We start from the raw sequence: 20,887 nt of genomic DNA, 5'->3' as shown, positions 1-20,887 counted from the left end.
TATATGCATGTAGTTACCGTACAGGGGCAGCAGATGGCGCTGTATACTTACAGAGGTGTATTGTTTGTCTGCTGTATATGCATGTACTTGTTTGTTCTTCCTCCTCACGTGTGTGTTCTAGAAAAGTCTCTGAGGAAAGGAGGTGAGCTGAGCAGCTCATGTTACTGACATGTTTAAGTTAAGAAGCTGTTACTGAAACCTGTTGTTATATTGATCCTGGTACTCAGTACTATATAAAGAAGATATACATCTCAAGTCTCGTTCTGTCTGAATACAAGGTAACTCCTGAGGTGATCCTTTATCTATAAGACCTCCTCTGCACACCTATGGTATCAATCCATCGCACTATGCCAACAGGTTATGGGCCCAGACTGGAGTCTATACAAGATAAAGTTTTCAGGAGTGCATCCTAAGCAGCATCCAGATCACGAGTTGCACTGCAAGTCCCAGCAGGCGCAGACAGCAGACTGTGTAACGTACACAAGAAACAATCCAGGAGAACCTTGGAAAGAAAACTGTGAGTAAAACAAGTTTAATACCACAGAAGAATAGAGAGATCTATACAAGGAAGGGTTATGGCAAATTACACAGATCTCAGACTAGCTGCTAGCAAGCTTTCTAATGAGAACTATCAGACATGGAAGTTTAAAGTAGAAATGCTATTAACCAGAGATGATTTATGGGATGTTATAAATGCAGACAGACCTGAAGGAGAGGATCAGCAGTGGATTAAGATGGACAGACAGGCAAGAGCCACTATAAGTTTACTGGTGGAAGATGAACAGCTTATACACATAAGACAAGAGAGTACAGCTAAAGACATGTGGACAGCATTACAGAGAGTGCATGAAGGATCAAGTTTGAATAGCAAACTATTCCTATTAAGAAAATTATACCAAATGAGATTTAATAAAGGCAAGACAATGCAAAAACACATCAGTGCACTACTGGGAGAAGAAATCAAAAGCAACCACATAGTAGCTATCCTCCTGTGCAGTTTACCAGATACATACAGTGCACTAATAAATGCACTAGAAATGAGACCTGAAGCAGAAATCACACCAGACTTTGTGAAGAACAGGCTCATAGAGGAGTATCAACGCAGAAAGGAGCTTACAGAGTGCAATTGACACAGAGAAAGCACTTAAAATGGCGGACACTAAGCCACACACCAGGGAAACAAGAGCATGTTTCAGATGCAAGTGGGTCACCTGAAAAAAGATTGCACCATATGGAAGACAGAGCAGCACAAACCACCAGAAAGATTACACAAACAAAGAGCCAAAGCCACACTTACAGATACAGGAGCACACAATTGGAATGGAACATTTAAAGCGACAGTAACCCAATTGTCAGAAAAGTGGTATGTAGACTCAGGAGCGACTAGTCGTATGACAAACAACAAGGACTTCTTTACTGAACTTGATTTGAACCATAAAGAAACAATCTACCTAGCAGATGGAACAAATATCATTGCAGAAGGGAAAGGGAATGGTCAATTCCTATGCTCCAAGGGTAATGGCAGCTATGCAGAAATACCCGTAACAGATGTGCTATATGTTCCCAAGCTTGAAGGAGCACTGCTATCAGTAAAGAATCTAGTAGAAAAAGGACTTACTGTAAAGTTTCAGAATAATAAGTGTTTTATCCAAAATGGAAGAGAAACGCTAGCTACAGCCAGAATAAAAGAACATTTATACTGTCTGGATATCGTAGCACAGCAGGCAAAGCTGAGTACACAGAAACACGCTGACTGTATTCACAAGTGGCATAGAAGATTAGGACACAGACACCCAGATTGCATAAAGGAAATGCAGAGAAGAGACCTAGCCAGGGATCTCAAAGTGTCAGACTGTTCGGAAATGATGAAGTGCCAATGCTGCATAAAAGCAAAAGCAACAAGGACGACAATTCCTAAGAAAAGTGAAAACAGAGCTTCCAGACCACTAGACCTGGTACATAGTGATGTATGTGGACCTATGAAAATGCGAACCGTAGGAGACAAAAGGTATATGCTGACATTCATTGACGACTACTCCAGGTTCACAGTCACTTATCTAATAAAAAGTAAAGATGAAGTCTTAGAAAAGCTGCAAGACTATGTGACCATGACCAGAAACAGGTTCAAGAGGAATATGCTAACTCTTCGCAGCGACAATGGAGGCGAGTTCACAGGACAGAAAATAGAACGGTACTTAAGAGGACTCGGTATTGAGCATCAGAAGACAGTACCATATACACCAGAGCAAAACGGTGTATCTGAGAGGAAAAACAGATCACTAACAGAAATGATAAGGTGCATGCTTACAGATTCAGGACTACCTGATAAATATTGGGGTGAAGCAGCAGCAGCAACAGCCACCTATCTTCAAAACAGACTACTTTCCAAAGCAGTAAGGAAGACACCATATGAGCTGTGGCACGGTAAGAAACCCAGCTTAAAGCACATTAGAGTTTTTGGATGCAGAGCCTTCGTCTACATTCCCGCTGAAAAACGAAGCAAGTTGCAGAACCGAGCAGAAGAGGGAGTTCTAGTCGGCTACAGCGAACATTCAAAAGGCTACAGAATCTTAAATCCAAGAACTGGAAAAATAGTTATAAGCAACAGTGTGACATTCATAGAAGAAACACGAGATGATGTCATAATTCCAGTAGACTCTACTGAAGAAGAAAGCACTGAATCCAAAGAAACAGATGAAGTAGAGATCACTCAAGAAGTTGAAGTACAACACAAGACAAATACCAGCGACACTCGTGAGAGTACATCCGAGGCGGTGAGACGCTCTTCAAGAGAAAATAAGGGAAAAGCACCTGCACGTTTATCTTACAAAGCAAAAGCTATTAACATACAAGAACCTGCATCATGGGAAGAAATTGCTAATTTTTCTGAAAGAGAAGCACAGAAATGGTTAGGAGCCGCAAAAGAAGAAATGGAATCAATGGAAGACAATCAGACATGGACATTGACCAGACTACCAGTAGACAAAAAGGCCATAGGATGTAAATGGACTTTTAAGGTCAAGTATGATTCTGAAGGAAAAATAGAAAGATACAAGGCAAGACTGGTTGCTAAAGGATATTCACAGAAATTTGGAGAAGATTATGATGAAACGTTTGCTCCAGTTGTGAAGCACACTACCATTAGAACCTTACTCCTAACAGCAGCCATAAAGGGTATGCAAGTGAAACATTTCGATGTAAAGACGGCTTTCCTACATGGTGAACTAAAGGAAGATATATACATGGAACAACCACCAGGCTTCGTGAATTCTCAGACCCCAGATCATGTATGTAAACTTAACAAGAGTATATATGGTCTTAAACAAGCAGCAAGAGCATGGAATACAAAGATAAATGGAGTTCTGACAGAAAAAGGATTCATTAGAAGCAAAGCAGACCCATGTCTCTATACAAAGTTGATAGAGGAAAGAAGGTTTCTATGTATTGATTTACGTGGACGATTTGCTAGTTTGTTTTGAACAAGAAGGGGACGAAATTGAATTGCTGCAAGAACTAAACCGTCAGTTTGAAACAAAAGACCTCGGCCACATAACGCATTACTTGGGAATGCAAATCTCAAGAGAAGATGATGGAACATTCACACTAAGTCAGAAATACAAAATTCAGGAAACCATTGAGGAATTTGGTATACAAGATGCAAAGACAGCAAGCACTCCTATGGAGACAAGTTATGAAAAGGAACCAAATGATCAGAGCAACCTGTTACAGGATAACCATCTATACAGAAAAGCCATAGGAAAATTGCTATACATTGCAACCGTCACCAGACCAGATATCTCCACAGCAGTCGGGATTTTAAGCAGAAAAGTCTCTAAACCAACCAAGATGGATTGGAATGCAGTTAAGAGGGTAATTCGTTACTTAAAGGGAACGATTAACAAGAAGCTTAAGCTCTCAGCAAACACAAGTCACAAGTTAACAGGATATGTTGATGCAGATTGGGCTGGAGATACAAGTGACAGAAAATCCACAAGTGGATATCTATTCTCTATCGGAGAAGGATTAATCAGCTGGACAAGCAAGAAGCAGTCTACCGTAGCACTATCTTCTACAGAAGCTGAATATATCGCAGCAGCTCACGCCAGTCAAGAAGTGGTATGGTTAATGCAACTACTATCAGACCTAGGAATGCCTCAAGAAGAATCTATCAAGATATATGAGGATAATCAAGGATGTCTTGCATTAGCGCAAACAGAAAGAGTGAACCCAAGAACCAAGCACATTGATGTCAAGCATCACTTCCTGAGGGATCTACAGGAACAAGGTCTTATAGAGTTGAACTATTGCCCAACAGAAGATATGACAGCTGATATCATGACTAAGCCTCTTACCAGAGAGAGACATTGGAGACTTACGTCAAAGATGGGTCTAACTGAAGAAACCCAGTCTGTTGAGAAGGGGTGTTGAAATATGTACAACAGACTTTGGGTTTGTTTATATGCATGTAGTTACCGTACAGGGGCAGCAGATGGCACTGTATACTTACAGAGGTGTATTGTTTGTCTGCTGTATATGCATGTACTTGTTTGTTCTTCCTCCTCACGTGTGTGTTCTAGAAAAGTCTCTGAGGAAAGGAGGTGAGCTGAGCAGCTCATGTTACTGACATGTTTAAGTTAAGAAGCTGTTACTGAAACCTGTTGTTATATTGATCCTGGTACTCAGTACTATATAAAGAAGATATACATCTCAAGTCTCGTTCTGTCTGAATACAAGGTAACTCCTGAGGTGATCCTTTATCTATAAGACCTCCTGCTGCACACCTATGGTATCAATCCATCGCACTATGCCAACAGTTGGGAGGTATGGTATAGCTTTAATAAAACTCATCAAAATCTTGTGAAGACTCAGAGACTATACAATCACCAGCGTTTTCACTGAAAATGTACATGTCTGTGTGATTACTATTGAGCTAATAAGAAACAGGATTGTATGCAGGGGTGTTTTAAGAGAGGAGGGGGCCCGAATGCAGCCTCCTCTGTCTGGGCCTCCTCCCCCTTTCTATAACTAGCAGCGCTGTGTAGAGTCTTGATAAAGCTAAATATTTATCGTATATAAAACCCTTTAAGAGGTCTAAGAACACTGTACGCTATCTACGTAGGAAGTACCGTAAGGGTACGCAAGTTGCGTAGCGATCGCTCAGCCGTAGTCGAGACGCTCAAGCGTCACGTTCGCTTACGGCCCAGTGATCACAGGCAGGCACGCTATTGGCTGCCGACTAACGTAACGATTCGCTATAGCGTAGCGGACGCTCGGGACCACGAGGAGATCACCAGCGGTGCAGACGCTCCCAACGTTAAACCTTTATATCTATACCTTTAACTATGAAATACACAGTAAACCTTAGTGTGGTGATAGAGTGTAAGTGCAACCTGGTGTAACCTGATTAACTACAAAGCTGCTTGAGCGTCACCGACGCTCAGAGAATACTTAACACTATAAAGAATACACAGATACCTGGGCTTAGGGTCCGAAACCTATTATATGTATTATGACTATTATACTTGCAAAAAGAATCACAGTACAAATGATACACTACAATATAACATAAACCAACTAACCAGATAACTACACAGGAAATACAATACAATACAATAAAATACAATAAAAGGGAAAATAAGAGAGAGATAGAGAGAGAGAGAGATAGAGAGATGGCTCACAGTAAGACAATATGATTACGGAGAAAACTTACGCACAAAGGGGAACGATCGCATGCGCCTCGATATCCAGCTCCCGATTATCAGCAATGAGAACCGTTGAAGAGAGTGAACTGGATACGGTCGGCCTGCCTATTTATGCCCCACACACAATACAATTCAATGGTCCCTACAATCTCATTGTTCATTGGACATAGGAATTCGGCTTCGCATTATAACAAAAGGTCATAGGTTGATTCATACAGGTGGGCTGTGACTATTTCCAACTGCTCAGGTGGGAGGGAAACTGGGTTTCCCGCCGCATGGGTAATAAAGTGCAAATAAAGTAAATGTTCATAAACTTCTTATGTCCATAACTATTCGCACTAGCGATTGATCTGCTTCAAACCAACACCGGAATATTTCTAATTAAATGTTCTTCCGATGGATACTAAACACCACTGTATTACTCCTGTCTGACCCTTCGTATCAAACAAAGAGGGATTTCTCTGTTCATGAACATTCTATATTAACCAAACTTTCAGAATCTATCAAAGGGACCATGATCTACAAAATACATTATTAGTGAAAATATGTAATGATTGAGTCGCACGCTACGATCGCATAAACTCTACCGTAAATACGCATACCATGCGCCTGCGGGTGCCCGCGACTGTGAGTATGCGCACGTACGGGAGAGCGTACGCATGCGCAGCACGGACCTGTGTGAGGTGCAAATATGGTAGTGTGCATAGAGATATTTTTCTGACTTTGACAGTCCACCCTTTGGCAGTCAATAATAACTGCCACCTTCTAAAACATTTCAAAAGGAGAAAAATATATGTCAGGGGTTAATTCATTTCCATGGTTGGGTAAGGGAGGAGAGAGGAGTAGGTGGGAAGAGGGTATGACCTAGTGAGATAGCAGGAGCATGTGTGTATGAGTCCATGTTTGGGGGGTCATGTATCATCGTGCCGTACGTGTTGTAAATCAAGCTTCGAGGTATTGCGAAGTATACATTTGAATTCCTTCTTATCCCGTGGTACGGGTCTGTGGATGGGCTGTCAAACTTTACCGAGCTCTTTTCGGGTTTTGAACAAAATGGGGAGCACATTTTAGTTGATGATACATGAATGGGGGGGATATGTGATTGCTGATATCTGTGCCTGTATTCCCTATACTATGTGTGTCATTACCTGAGGGTTGTAGAAATGAAGAAAAGACATAATTACGGTAAATGCGGTGGTATTCTATGTCAGGTTAATGTACATTTGTCGGTTGAAGTTTTGTTCGGTATCAGTTGAAAGTCGTCTTCTTTGCGCTGTGTTGCCCATTAGGTGTGAGCAAAAAGCTTTGTCAATGCCATTAGATTTACAAAAAATGTTGGGCTAGCGTAAGTTTAAGAATTCTAGGGAAACTGGGGATCCTTGGCAAAGTTCATCAAATGTCCGTATCTCAAGTGGTCAAAACTTCTTCTTTGGTCTATCCGTTGTCTGTATAGCGTCTCGTCAACTTCCTCGTCCAAGTGGGTCTTTTTATCTTGGAGAAAAACCAGAAAAAAAAAGGTGAAAGAAACGGACCGTAGAAATCGCATTTTCATCACATCATTGTTTCTATCATTGGGTCATAAATCAAATCCAGGTTAATTACAGTTTCCTCACTCCTTAAACTCATTACCCTGGTACGATGTTTGCACTTCATTAAAGCCTGACCGCATCTAAATATCAAACCGATCGTTATGATAACACCTAAGATACATAGGAGAAACTTCCCAACATCCATTATGACTCCTTGAGCCCAGTCTCCCAAACCGGAGAACCAATTTCGCGGGTTCAACCATGACACCCAACCAGTCAGCTCATTACCTACAGCAGCAAGAGTGAGATTGTGTTTTCGGCGAAATTCCCACTTCAATTGGAGAATATCGTCCATCTTTTGGTCTATGACCTCGACCGGATCCTCGGTGCTATTCGTGATATACGTGCAACACTTCACGCCGTACTGTGTTGCTAATGTAACACAATATCCGCCTGTCACTGCTGTGAGGTAATTAAGAACCATTCTATGCTGCACCAGTTCTGTTTTATAAGCTTGAAGTTCCCTTCCAGTATATCTAAACGTGTCATCATACATTTCAGTGATATTATCTAACAAATTTGCGAGCGCCGATATGTATTTATAATTTAGCACTCCTCTAGCGGTGCGGGTGAAATCTAACGCGATTAAGAATTGAATCCCGGTGGATTCACTTATCAGATCAGAGGCCGGATGCTCTGTCTTCTCTATCAGGTGCCTTTTAACAACGTGCTCGTAATGGGTGTGAGTATAAGGAGCTTGGGCACCACGATGTATGTCCTTCATTTTGTCATGTGTTACAGTCATTACTTCAGGCAATACTTTTCCAATATAACACAATCCTTCAGAGTTTGGGGCAAGCCACTTGTACGCCTTTCTCCCGCATATGAAATATGCATCATCGGGGAGAACATATGGGACGGAGAAGGACATAACCATATTACACACCTTCCAGGTGAAATCTCCTAACCCTAATTCTTCCATCTGCTTAATACACGTATCAGGTTGTACGATATGTGCACAGTATCCTGGTGATACTTCTCCAGCTCTCGTAATCCTATTTCCTAAGGTATATCTATACCTGAAAGACTTTCCTCTACTGGCTATGTGGCGTACAAGCTCTGTATCTGTAGGCATTCTATCTGCTCTATGCGAAAAGGTCATGGTGTGGTTACTCCATGACACTTCCCAATTTCCCGGCTTTCTGGGATTGGAGATGTTGAAACATAATAGGGACCTATCCACATGGTATTGGTGGAGCTTCAAACTAGGAGGGCTGGAGATATTAAACCTCCTGTCCACCGGTCTCCCACCCTTTAGCTCAAGTACCTCCCCTATCGTTAAAGGAAATGGTACTAGCCCTGATTTGCTATGACCTTGAGGTACTTGAGAGCATACCCAACAATCTGTTTTATTTAACACATTACCCACTAAGGAGTGATAGTCACTCAATGGATGCCGGTCCATATGGATATTAAAACTGGATTGGCATTTCTTAATGCACCCATCCTTGATGACATTGTTACAGAGCCTACAGATACAGTTTTCTTCTTAAACTAACAATCCTTCAAAACGTTTACAAATAACAAGGTTATTAGATCGTGTCCGGTACTCGCCTTTGCTTGGTGATTGGGTTGCTATTGGAAATTTACACCTCCGTCTCAGTCATTAGAACCTTTCTGGATCCTTTCTCGACCTCACTGGTACTTTCACCGAAACAGACTGCTCTGGTCAACATCATGGTCGACAGGAAAATCCGTATCACAGTCTCTTGGGGCAAGTCCATCTTACAGGAGGAGAAAAGAAGAAATTTGTAATGGGGGTATAAGAAAACAGTTTGTGGGGGAGAGAACTTGTTACGATAATAAGTTCTCTCGTCTTGTTGTTCTTCTTGTTCTGCTGTCCTCTCAAAGGTGCTGTCTCTCAGTCTTCCAAACGAACATTCTGGTGATGCAATATTCCTTCCTAATCAGCGATCTTTCTGTAAGGAGCAAAAATCTGGCATTACCATTGGTCCAACTGAGGGGTGACATACCATCTTTAAACCATGAAAACATGAATGAGAAGAGAGAGAGAGTCAAAAAAACAAAAGAGAGAGAGAGAACACTTCATGTGCATATATATATTACATAACTCAACAACAAACAACAATAGGAACCGAGAAACAAGGCATTTTTATCAAACATTTTTCAACCTTAAGAAAACATTGTTATTATTATCAGGCTGTCATATCTACGTGTCTAATAGTCTCCTTGAACAGTCCCTCCCCACCAGCACCTGCATTACTCCACTGTTTGTATCTGGCCAGAAATACATTGTGGCGGATAGGTCATGCTGGGGTTTGGTAGACTTCTGCAAGGACCAAGTGGATATGCAATGTGTGAATTCTTACCAATAATCGTCAGAGATGGGGATAGAGAGAGAGAAAAAAACATTTTTCTTCACAAATACATTTACAACGTTTCACCTGGTCATTCCTGTGTCTTCAGTGAATGACCTCCCAATTTATTAACCGTTACCTCAGGCTTACCATCAGTCCTAATGATCACCTGTCCTGCCTATGTGATCCCTGATTATAATCGTGTGTGTTATAATTTTGCTCATTTCTTGGTCTAGGGGGTCTGACTTTATGTGGGTTATTACAGTTGCTGGCATAATGCCCTTCTCTTCTACAATGATAACAAATCCTTGGCTTTCTCCATATGCTAGGGGCCTGGGGTTCAGGTCGACTTGATGCATCCTCTAGTGCTTGGATGTTCAGTGTCATCAACCGCTCTCCCTGCGCTTCCCTGGTTCTTTGGATATTTCGGTCATGCTCGATAGCGGACTCTCTTAATGCCGCAACCGAGATACCTCTCCAATGAGGTATTGAGGTTTGTACCCTAATTTTTAGTGTGTCTTTTAAGTTGTTCATTAATACGGACACAGCTACCTCTCTGTGGTGTACGTTAGTTTCAATGTCATCTATACCAGTGTACCTAGCCATATCCTGCAGAGCCCGGTGAAAATACTCTTCTGCGGATTCATCTTCTTTTTGTTTTATTGTATAGATTTTATTCCACTTTACTACTGTAGGAAAATATTCTTTCAACTGTAGATTGATTCTTTTTACCTTATCTTGGTTATACTTGTTTGTTAGTGGCACTTCCTCATCTAGCTTACAATCAGCGATAAATTTCAATGAATCAACATCGGGGGGTAAACATGCCCTCAAGACTGTCCTCCAATCTTTGTTATTTGGCTCTGCAGTGTGTCCTAGCACTCTAATGTATCTTTGACAAGCAACTAAGTCTTTCCTGGGATCAGGAAATTCAGACAGAATTGTTCTTAATTCTGTTCGGGAAAAGGGGCAGTACATGGCGATGTTCCTGACAGGAGTGATTCCTGAAGAGTCAGTTTCCCCATTTGGTACTGCGATTACCCTGACAGGATTAAGTCCAGTAACGTCATTCTGAATTGATTCTACAATATGAGGTACATTTGTTTGTGCGTAATGTATAATACCATACGTACCTGTGGACACGACCTCACCTGACCCTCCATTAGGGGGTTTGATTACAGTCTTTACCGATTGGGTCGCGTCCACCTGGATGTCTTGTGTGATGGCTTCTGGAAGAGGTGCCGACGTCGTTCTGGGTTCATTTTCTTGTTGGTGTTCCTGAGGAAAGTTTAACATGGGGTGCGACTTGCATGGGTTAATAGTTGTACATTCAACAGTATTACAATTATCTTTGTTACATTTATTACACTTATTCTTATTATCTATACTACTGTTGCTAAGAGCGTTTTTATTGTTCACCCTTGTGCTTTTCTCCGCAACCACAATCCCCTCCATTGCCATGTCTCTCCTCTCCATATGAAAGTTAGGTAAGTAAGTTACATTTCTTTGCATTTCACCCTCCTGTTGCCATAACTGTAAACAATCATAATGCTTGATTCGTCTCTTTGCTGATTTAATGAGACATATCCTTCGCCTTAAATTATGCAACACCTCTGAGTCAAAACTACCTATCCCGGGAAATGGTGCCTTATCCCCCGCAGTCATTCGTGTCCATTCATCACAAAAGGTCTCAGTGTGGGGACCATACCTCCTCCACATTACTAACCGAGCAGACCCTCGGGGTCTGCAAGCCTCTGGAGTCTGAATCCTGACCTCCGACCGTCTCTGTATTGTGCACTTGGCTGCCATTGTGGACCTTTTTAACACAGAAAACCTTCCTAAAATGCACCAAACACAGAACTTCGTTGGAAATCCTTAAAGCTCTTCCACTGAACTTCTTCTGCTCCGGGTATCTCCGTTCCGCCTTCTAGCAGACACGTGTAGCCGTTGCAGGCCCTATCTCTAGAGATTTTCCTGAGAAAATTCCCTTCCTTTTTCTTTACACAAATCACGCTTGCATGTGCTCCCTACAACACGTATGAGGGCAAGATTTACGCATGGATATACGACCTCATATCACGTTGCGTTATTGGTCACACATACAACCGTGCGGTCCAATCGTACCACTTATAGACACTTGTTGCCCATAAATGGTAGGATCATTGGAGTCTCCCTACTGTGCTCCAAAACAGCCAGAGCGTAATACAACGAAAACTTTATCACACTCTGTTGCACGTTTTCACTTCAGGCCGTGCTCATCATGTTCCACACAGATCACAAAGTTCACAAAGCTGGATTATCACACAGATCACAAAGTCCACAAAGCGGGATTCAATACACTCATACCGTTTTCAACCCAATATCATTCTTATAGTTTTCTGATCAGAAAAATCATTTCCCGTAGTCTGATAGCTCTCCCCAGAGGTATTACAGTAAAGTAAGGTATTTAAACTAAGTTTTGGAAAACTGAAATCAATTTGTGCTATTTATCGCCTTGCGCTATTTACCGCGTTGCGCTATTTATCGCCTGTTAAAGTCAACTTGTGGTTTGAGTTACGTGGGCGTACACAGACGCTCCGTTACGTAATATACGCAGCGTGCGTCGGTCTTTGGATTGTGTACGCAAGTCTTTGTTAGAGACACGTGTACGCAAAGCAAAGATCCACCGTAACACAATTTATACTTTTATCAATGTAGATGATCCTTGATCATCTACCACACACCACACTGACTTCGCCTTATCTCTCAGGCAAAAACTGTGTGTTTGTCTACACTTTAACTATATTACCTTTACTCAAACTATTGAAATAGCGGCAAATTTCTCTCAGCACTTTTATCAACTATAAAACTAGCAGACAGGAGAGTGATATACGAAAATACACAGATGAAAAAGAAATGCAGATATATATATGTGCGTGTCCGCAAGACAGAAAAATAAACAGTTTTAAAAGACACTAGCGTTTTGTTCTTACCTCCGGTTCCCGGATTCCTTCAGCACTCTTTACCTAAGCGAAGCAGACGCTTATCCTGTCAGCACTACGAGGGATACAACCTCCCGCCCTTTGCTGAGGGATAATGTCTGCTGATCTACCTAGTGCAGATATGTGAAGGACTGGATGGCCCCCAATTGATAAAGCTAAATATTTATCGTATATAAAACCCTTTAAGAGGTCTAAGAACACTGTACGCTATCTACGTAGGAAGTACCGTAAGGGTACGCAAGTTGCGTAGCGATCGCTCAGCCGTAGTCGAGACGCTCAAGCGTCACGTTCGCTTACGGCCCAGTGATCACAGGCAGGCACGCTATTGGCTGCCGACTAACGTAACGATTCGCTATAGCGTAGCGGACGCTCGGGACCACGAGGAGATCACCAGCGGTGCAGACGCTCCCAACGTTAAACCTTTATATCTATACCTTTAACTATGAAATACACAGTAAACCTTAGTGTGGTGATAGAGTGTAAGTGCAACCTGGTGTAACCTGATTAACTACAAAGCTGCTTGAGCGTCACCGACGCTCAGAGAATACTTAACACTATAAAGAATACACAGATACCTGGGCTTAGGGTCCGAAACCTATTATATGTATTATGACTATTATACTTGCAAAAAGAATCACAGTACAAATGATACACTACAATATAACATAAACCAACTAACCAGATAACTACACAGGAAATACAATACAATACAATAAAATACAATAAAAGGGAAAATAAGAGAGAGATAGAGAGAGAGAGAGATAGAGAGAGATAGAGAGATGGCTCACAGTAAGACAATATGATTACGGAGAAAACTTACGCACAAAGGGGAACGATCGCATGCGCCTCGATATCCAGCTCCCGATTATCAGCAATGAGAACCGTTGAAGAGAGTGAACTGGATACGGTCGGCCTGCCTATTTATGCCCCACACACAATACAATTCAATGGTCCCTACAATCTCATTGTTCATTGGACATAGGAATTCGGCTTCGCATTATAACAAAAGGTCATAGGTTGATTCATACAGGTGGGCTGTGACTATTTCCAACTGCTCAGGTGGGAGGGAAACTGGGTTTCCCGCCGCATGGGTAATAAAGTGCAAATAAAGTAAATGTTCATAAACTTCTTATGTCCATAACTATTCGCACGAGCGATTGATCTGCTTCAAACCAACACCGGAATATTTCTAATTAAATGTTCTTCCGATGGATACTAAACACCACTGTATTACTCCTGTCTGACCCTTCGTATCAAACAAAGAGGGATTTCTCTGTTCATGAACATTCTATATTAACCAAACTTTCAGAATCTATCAAAGGGACCATGATCTACAAAATACATTATTAGTGAAAATATGTAATGATTGAGTCGCACGCTACGATCGCATAAACTCTACCGTAAATACGCATACCATGCGCCTGCGGGTGCCCGCGACTGTGAGTATGCGCACGTACGGGAGAGCGTACGCATGCGCAGCACGGACCTGTGTGAGGTGCAAATATGGTAGTGTGCATAGAGATATTTTTCTGACTTTGACAGTCTGAGCACTAGGAGCTCAGACTCTAATTCTCATGCACAGACCTCCTGAAAAATGATGGCCATTTTCCCAGCAATTTGTCTACTGCGCATGCACTGCTGAAGGGGACTCTGGAAACGTGAGTATTAAGAAAATGGGTGCAGCATATAACATATAATTTATGGTGGGCAAGTGATAAAAACATTGGGCAAACCATTCTGGACTCTATTTGTGCAATGATTCAATTCCAGTCCCTGCCACAGTCTGTACACCGTGGCAGAAGTCACTCTTCATAAAAGATAAGGCCATTGCCACACTAGGCGCATACAGGATGCATCCAAGATAAAACTGCGGCCAAACCTCTGAAAATTCAGTTTTTGGTGGTTTGGCATCTTTTCTTATATGCACCGATCTCCAGAATGCAATACATTCCGGAGCTTGGATGCAATGGGGGCAACACCATCCACAGATTGTGTTACCCTAGTTGCATTAATAAACACTGTATGCTTGCAATGACTGGCGGGATTATGATCAGTAGCGGATTTTCCACTAGGCATGTGAAGCACGTACCTAGGGGTGGCATAGTACACCTGCCTGACAAGGGCCTGATGATTCTTCTTTTTTTCATCACTACAACTTTTATATATATCATACAAATCCGACACTCACCTAATATTAACACTTCAAACTGTAATTCATATGAATTCAGGGATTGTTAGTTCCAAAATATTGCAATAGTTTGTTAAGCTGACCAGCTCCTTCACGGCCATTCCCATTTGGTCAGTCCCTACACTGACACTACACTGACTTTCAAAAATCTGAGCATTGCTCTCAGGCATCTTTTGGATTTTAAATACATAGTATGCTTCTATTATGGGTTTAGGGGGGTCATTCCGAGTTGATGGCATGCCAGCTGTTTTTAGCAGCCGTGCAAACGCATAGTCGCCGCCCACGGGGGAGTGTATTTTCGTTTTGCAAGTGTGCGAACGCCTGTGCAGCCGAGCTCTGCAAAAACATTTTGTGCAGTTTCAGAGTAGGTCTGAACTTACTCAGCCCTTGCGATCACTTCACTCTTTTTGGTGCCGGAATTGACGTCACACACCCGCCCTCCAAACGCCCGGACACGCCTGCGTTTCCCTACCACTCCCAGAAAACGGTCAGTTGCCACCCATAAACGCCCTCTTTCTGTCAATATTCTTGCGATCGGCTGTGCGTATGGATTCTTCGTTAAATCCATAGCTCGGCAACGATCCACATTGTACCAGTACGACGCATGTGCACCGCAATGGTGCATACGCATGCGCAGTAGAGACCTGATTGCAGTGCAGCGAAAATCGGCAGCATGCGATCAACTCAGAATGACCCCCTAGGTCCTGTCTCACTCTTTTAAAGAGACAGGAACCACACCCAAACCTATCAGTTAATAAACACCTGGGGAATATCTTAACATTTAATTTACATTTTATTTAAATGGTGTGGTCACAAATACCACTGGCACCGCAGATGCATGAGTGCTGTGGATTCTAGCCTATTGTTTATATAAAATTTTTGTGCTCACATTTTTACTTGCACTCCTATTGTCCGTATGTAAATTAAATGTTAAGAAATGGACTGGCTTTTAATATTACAACAATGACCTTAAGTAATCAGCAGGTGGCAGCAAAAGGTAAATTTGTTACAAGAAAAGCTAATATTGTAGTAAAAATTATCAAGACACAATTGGATTCCGTAGAAACTTTGGACCCTATTCAGTAGCAGTTTTTAAACTGCTAAAATTGCAGTTGGCACTGCGCACACTCGGATCCTCTCAGTGCAAATGCATCCCAGAAGGTTGCGATTGCACTTTGACAGCGGCAAGTGGTGGAGGGGCGGCGACGTGGCATTGAGTGGAGTGGTCCGGACAATGGAGGCATGTCTGGACTGTTTTCAGGGCGGCCACATTACATCACATGCGACCAGAAAAATGGCAGCGGTGGGACTGTATACGAAGCCTAGCTGCATATGCAGGGGGTCAACTAAGGGCCAGCTCTACCATTCGGCAGCTTTAGGCTGTTGCCTAGGAGTGCCAGACTCTGGGGGTCACCACTGAATTAATCTAGCAAAAATCTTGAGGATGTCTCTGTATGCAGCCTCCTCTTTTTACACTGTGCTGGCTGCTGCTGCAGGTCTAATCATATGTATAATGATGCAATTCACCTTAGCCCACCTCCATCTCCCCTCCGAGAGTTTGTGGTGGGGATTGCAGGTTAGGGGGTGCAAGACTGGAGCTTTGGACAAAAACAAAGAAACAGCGCTTACCAGGAATCGTGTATATTTTATTTTCTACACATAAAATTAAAAAACATTAAAAACTACACACAATACCGGCCAGTAGTAATCTACAATTCAAATCCAGTTAAAAAGGAGTACTTAACCACTTATAGAGCCATGCAGCTAGAGGACCTTTAATTCATGCGGCTTTTTATTAACCAAATTAGTCCTGCTCAATCAGTGTATTAGTCCTTATGTTAGTAGCGCTCATAACAATGTTAGAGCAGCAATACTTACATCGGCGGCTTCCTCAGAGACAGTCACCGCCGATGTAAGCATTGCTGCTGAAGGCGGAGAAACGCGTAAGCCGACATCCTAAGCCCAGTACTGGCCGAGTCTGCATGGCATACTACATTGTCATCAGCAGCTTTAAAGTGGGACACTCCAGATATGGCACCGAAAAAGGTTTAAACGCACCAGGAGCCGGGAGAAACTTGTGGAGTCTATATAAGAGACTGGTTAATCAGGTGATATTCCCCAAAAAGCTGCCTATGTCACGCTGTGCTACATTGCTACTAACCCTCTGAAGCAAATGCTTTTAAAAGTATCTAATTAAGCAAAATCAATACAGCTGGACTTCCTGTGTCAGTGCACTGATTTTATTGCATGCAATAACTCTAACATTGTTATGAGCGCTACTAACATAAGGACTAATACACTAATTGAGCAGGACTAATTTGGTTAATAAAAAGCCGCATGAATTAAAGGTCCTCTAGCTGCATGGCTCTATAAGTGGTTAAGTATTCCTTTTTAACTGGATTTGAATTGTAGATTACTACTGGCCGGTATAGTGTGTAGTTTTTAATGTTTTTTAATTTTATGTGTAGAAAATAAAAAATACACGATTCCTGGAAAGCGCTGTTTCTTTGTTTTTGTCCTATGTTGTGAATCAGGGGTAGAATAGCTCCAATATTACGGCGGCTGAAGGAATCGTGTGAAAATTTTATTGTGAATTATACCATTGCTCTTAATTGGTTAGTAATTAGTCTTGCCCAAATCCAAAAAGCGCTGAGTCCTTTCTTTTCTTTTTGTTTAGACTGGAGCTTTGCCTAGGGTGCAGAGAGGCCTTACACCGGCCCTGGGTCAACCCTAATTTTAGACTCAGTAATGCGATTACAATTGATTTGCAATTGCTTCACTGGCCGACGATTAGCATGCCGGGCATTCTTGCCCTGTGCTGCCCCAGCATGCATTAGGAACCTGAATAGGGTAATATATTTGGTGTGTAAAGATTATATATCATGTTTACGTTCAATCTATCAGTGCCGTAACTAGGCATTTTAGCGCTGTATGCAAGGAACGGCATTGGCACCCACCCCCCCATGCAAGATAGGGGCAGTGTGCGCCGTAGGCGCGTGAAAGATGTATAGGGACGTGGCTTCGCGGGGAAGGGGCATGGCCACAAAATAATACCAATTCATACTACGGTGCACAGTAGTCTCCATTATTCAAATTACGCTGCACAGTAGCGCCACTACACCAGGTAGAGCCCCTTTTACACATTACGGCAGACAGCGTCCCCCTTTTTACACATTACGGCAGACAGCGTCCCCCCTTTTACACATTACGGCAGACAGAGTCCCCTTTTAATACATTACGGTAGACAGCATCCCCTTTTTATAAATGACGGCATACAGCGTCCCCCTTTTTACACATTACGGCAGACAGCGTCCCCCTTTTTACACATTACGGCAGACAGCGTCCCCCTTTTTACACATTACGGCAGACAGCATCCCCCTTTTTACACATTACGGCAGACAGGGTCTCCTTTTTACACATTACGGCAGACAGCGTCCCCTTTTTACACATTACGGCAGACAGCGTCCCCCTTTTTACACATTACGGCAGACAGAGTCCTCTTTTTACACATTACAGCATAGAGCGCAGAGTAGGGAGCAATGTTGGTGGGTGAGTGAGGATAACAGAGAGAGTGGGTGAAGGGATCAGTGAGGGTGAGAGTAGGGAGCAATGTTGGTGGGTGAGTGAGGGTAACAGAGAGAGTGGGTGTAGGGATCAGTGAGGGTGAGAGTAGGGAGCAATGTTGGTGGGTGAGTGAGGGTAACAGAGAGAGTGGGTGTAGGGATCAGTGAGAGTGAGAGTAGGGAGTAGTGGGTTTTTTTTAATTCATAGATCCATTTAGTTTCAATTTTTTTCGATTCAATCACTATGACCTTTCTTCTCCAGTGGGGTTCTGGTAACTGTATGGGGCCATAGCCATATAAAGATGACCCTGCGGCGCTGACAGCAGTCTCATGCAGAACGGGCAGCCAAAGTGAGTGTGACTGGAAAGCTGCCATAGATAACCAGCTCCTCCGGCTCCCATCTGCACTGCAGCCTCTCTCCTGACTGTGCGGTGTGGAGGTGGTACCGTGGTGCTGATGGAGTCGGAGAGCTAAATGAGTAAACCGCGCGGTCAGGAGAGAGGCTGCTGTGTAGATGGGAGCCGGAGGAGAGGTGCAGATGAGACCGGCTCAGGAAGAAGTCATCCGTCAGGCAGCATCGCGGGCGGCACAGGGCCATGCACCTCCACTGGTGGGGACAGGCACCTCCGCGGGTGCCGTGGGTAAAGGCAGTTCCGCCTGCGGTGAGAGAAACCTCTGCCAGCGGAGTCAGTCAGCATCACGGGCAGCCACAGGGCCATGCACCTCCGCTGGCGGGGACAGGCACCTGCGCTGGTAAGGGCAGGTAACATCGTGGGCAGCGACCAGCATCATGAAGGGGACTCGGATGCAGCAGCGGCGGGAAGCCTGTGTACTGCAGCGATGGGGGACGGCAGCGCCTACAGGGTAAATACTAGTACCCTGCTTGCCCGCTTCCTGTGTGTGCTAGCGGATGCGCCCCCAGTGCACATGCAATGCACCGCTAGCACACACCTAGTTACGGCACTGCAATCTATTATATTTGCAGGGATAAAAAATTCTTCATCTCTCTTTTATCCTTTATCGAGACTTATTTGTTGCTAATTCCTTTAATCATTCAGAGTTGAGTGCATTAAGTTTTTTTTGCTATACAGTATATTACAGAATAAAGGGGTGCTTACTGCAAAATCCAAGGGCCATGTGTGTGGCCCTTTGAACCATTAGCTTCAGGGTAATGCTAGCATCTTGCAGTTTGTGTTATCTACCTTCACATCTCTATTATTGTCTATGTACAGATGGAGCCTCGCTCATCTAGCCTTCTCCGCTGCGCCTAGGTGCACCAAGGCTTATTAGCATAAACCTTTCATCTATTGTTCTCAGATGCAATACAATACAGAGAGAACAATACAGCAGGGAATAAATCATTGCAGCAGGGGATTAAGTCAGACTGCCCTGGCTCAATGAATCCTATTAAAGGGATAGATGAGGAGGGCTCCATCTGTACAATGCTTTTCTCATATACTGTAATAAGGGCAATATTGAATAAAACAAAACAACTACCCACCTTGGTTCAATGAAATTGTGCAATTTATCCAAGACATGAATTTATTTATTTTTTAAAAAGTTTATTTATTTTATTTATTTAAGAATTTATTTATTTTTATTTATTTTTTATGCCCACTACAAGGTTCCTTTGAACAAAAATGATTTTTATTAATCAAGTTTAAAAATGTAGGCACAAACACAGGAAAAATATATCAGGTGTATGCTTTATCAGGGGTGTATAAGTCAAGGAAGACGTAAAAAGATAACAATAAATTATGCATTTATTGACCATGGTATGTATGCAGTTTAATACTATGGGGGATACTTAATTAGCTACGAAAATTTTTCATGCTCCAAAAATTAGGATTTTTCACATTTTTTTAAAACTTTTTTAACAGTTTTTTTTCAGGACTTCAATTATTCGCCTTTTTGCGCCAAGAAATTTTCCACTTTTGGACGAAAGCACATAGGATATATAAATTACTATATAAATTATATATATAAGGATATAAATTAGGATGTATAAATTACTGGACCTATGTGTTTTTGCGGCTGCCATTGCTAATATGGGACATTTTCTCTGGGATTTTTTCTGCCTCAGGCGAAAAAAATTCCATATGAGTGATGGCTTCAGGGCTAATTGGGTAGCCCTGGGTGAGTCAAATTACCATGACTAATTGAATTTCCCCCTTAATATTGAAACACAAAATATTACTTTAGGGAGACAGGTGCACCTTAATTGCCAAAGTTTATCACAATTGCCTGTTAAAACTGCTTCTTAAAGCCTTGTGTGTGATAACATAAATTTATGTACATTGTGCTAGTGATTTAAAATGCTAGTGTAACAGTTGAAAACAGGTCTGATAATTCCAACATGGTACTGCAATGTTACTAACGTTCATGATCAGTGTGGCAGTATTGCAGTTTTCAGCTACAGTCATCTATTTCTCATGTTATACAGTACATACTGAGGGAAAGAGACCTCCAAAATGCAAGTATTACAACTGCAGAACAAACATGTAAGCATTTAACATGCAATTTAATTTTTACAATGAAAACTACAG

Source organism: Pseudophryne corroboree, chromosome 3 (assembly GCF_028390025.1).
Source record: "Pseudophryne corroboree isolate aPseCor3 chromosome 3, aPseCor3.hap2, whole genome shotgun sequence".
Lineage (NCBI taxonomy): Eukaryota > Metazoa > Chordata > Amphibia > Anura > Myobatrachidae > Pseudophryne > Pseudophryne corroboree.
This window is presented reverse-complemented; position numbering follows the sequence as displayed.